The 2,178-nt window shown below is 42.0% G+C and overlaps 1 pseudogene; it reads right to left on the bottom strand.

Moving 5' to 3' along the window:
* Positions 1–219: 219 nt before the first annotated feature.
* On the bottom strand, positions 220–1,971 carry LOC106748757 (annotated as a pseudogene).
* Between the last annotated feature and the right edge of the window lie 207 nt (positions 1,972–2,178).

Below are 2,178 nucleotides of genomic sequence, written 5' to 3'. Positions count from 1 at the left end.
ACGATCGGATAATTTGATGCTGTTTTGATCAGTCTCTTGACAGTAATTGCAGTATAAGCAGTTCGGCCCAATTTTGATGCTTATGTTCTGCATGACTCTCATGGCACTTGTGAGGCCATCGTTATAAGTACCTGCAGCAATATATACAGCTGTGTCAAGTACATTTTTGCCACTGGATGTCACTTTCGGGGCCATCGACCATACTGTAGCGTTGAAACTCTAATTACTGTTTTGAGCGAAGCCGCCTATGCAACGAGTGAGTAGGTCATCACGGGTTAATTTTTCATAAATTGGAGTTATAGCCTTGTATACTTCTTCATGTAAAGGTGGTTTATGTATATATTCGTCCAAAGTTCCAGTGGCCTTGGCCCTTTGCCACGAGCACCACGAATTTTCTCCGCTCGGGCAGTGATCGTGCTTGGGCTTGGCATCTGTTGATAATTTGTGATCTAGCGTTGCGTAGATCGTAGTCCTCATTTTANTGTCAAGTACATTTTTGCCACTGGATGTCACTTTCGGGGCCATCGACCATACTGTAGCGTTGAAACTCTAATTACTGTTTTGAGCGAAGCCGCCTATGCAACGAGTGAGTAGGTCATCACTGGTTAATTTTTCATAAATTGGAGTTATAGCCTTGTATACTTCTTCATGTAAAGGTGGTTTATGTGTATATTCGTCCAAAGTTCCAGTGGCCTTGGCCCTTTGCCACGAGCACCACGAATTTTCTCCGCTCGGGCAGTGATCGTGCTTGGGCTTGGCATCTGTTGATAATTTGTGATCTAGCGTTGCGTAGATCGCAGTCCTCATTTTCTCTACAGATTCATGATTTCTGCGTATCGCTAGACCATAATAAATTGACAGTTCATCGATCAATTTGCCAGTTAGTTTACCTTTTCCGCCGAGGCCCTTTATTTTCTTTTTTAAATTCCGGAGAGGCGTACCCATGCGTTTCTGGACGTGATCGATACACTCTTTCTTCTGGACAATCGAATCTCCATAAGGTAATAAATTTACGATACCCGTATATGTCTTAGAGTCTCCATCTCCGATATAGCTAGTATATTTCAGGTTGTGTAAAGATTCAGAGCGCTGGAACATTTCGCAAACAGCATTGACTTCCATGAGGCCCGAAGAGCCCTCGTGGTTAGCTTGGCATTCGTCGGCATGGGTTTCCAACCATTCCTCGTACTTTGCTGTACCTTCCTTCGTTTTCCAAAATTCGCATGCTTTACAGTACTTACATTTTACCGAAACGTCCACAACTTTACCAGTCTTCCATCCAATTATCGAGACGAATCCAAAAAGCGACGAGAATCCTCGTTTTCGCCATGATCCATCACCGGACACAGCTATTCCTCCGGAGTTACTCGATTCATCGGTTTTTCCTTTTTCCTCTTGAGCAGCTCTCTTCATACTTTGCTCACACATTATTTCTGCACCACCATGAATACATTTCACTACAGAGTCATAAAATGAATGGAAAATCGGCCGTGGAAGATCCATGAATGCACAAAATTTTTGTATGTCGTGTAATCCCACTCCGATTAATCGCATTGCAAGAATGATTCTGCGATTAATTTCGTATGCTTTATCAATAAATGAACAGCTCGGAACAAAAACTTTATCGCATTCTTTACACGTAATCACAATCTTGAAACCCAAGCCACGATTTCCTGTTTCGGTGAATTCTACATCGGACTTGCACTTTTTACAAACAACTACTTGAGAAATTGCTGTAAACACTGTCAAAAAGTCTATCGTTCTGTATCCAACACTAGGATTCACTTCAATATCATCTGAATTATTTGCAGATAATTTCTTAGCAGACGTACCAACGTTCTCACTGAGCTGCTCCATTTCAAAGCGATTTAACGGACGCTGACGATTTAAAATGCTTGGTCCATCTGCTTTGGATTTCCGTCCTCTTTTGCCTTTTTGCGCCGAATAAACTGGCTTCTTGTCATCACTCATATTGTTAACAATTATAGTTTATCAGTAAAAACCACTGTAGTCAATAAAGTAATTCGTTACAGCAGAAAAACTAACGAAAACGAAAAGAAGCGTCCACGCGTGGCGTCGTTTTTCAGCTGACTGACCAACACACAAGCCCACACATACAGCTGTATTGATGGACTAGCACTTCCTAATGACCTTTTGAGGAACCATTAGAGCCCTCAG

The sequence above is a fragment of the Dinoponera quadriceps genome, unplaced genomic scaffold, assembly GCF_001313825.1.
Source record: "Dinoponera quadriceps isolate SergipeBrazil2010 unplaced genomic scaffold, ASM131382v1 scaffold3156, whole genome shotgun sequence".
Lineage (NCBI taxonomy): Eukaryota > Metazoa > Arthropoda > Insecta > Hymenoptera > Formicidae > Dinoponera > Dinoponera quadriceps.
Note: the sequence above shows the minus strand (reverse complement) of the source record. Positions and strands in the feature narration are given on the sequence as shown.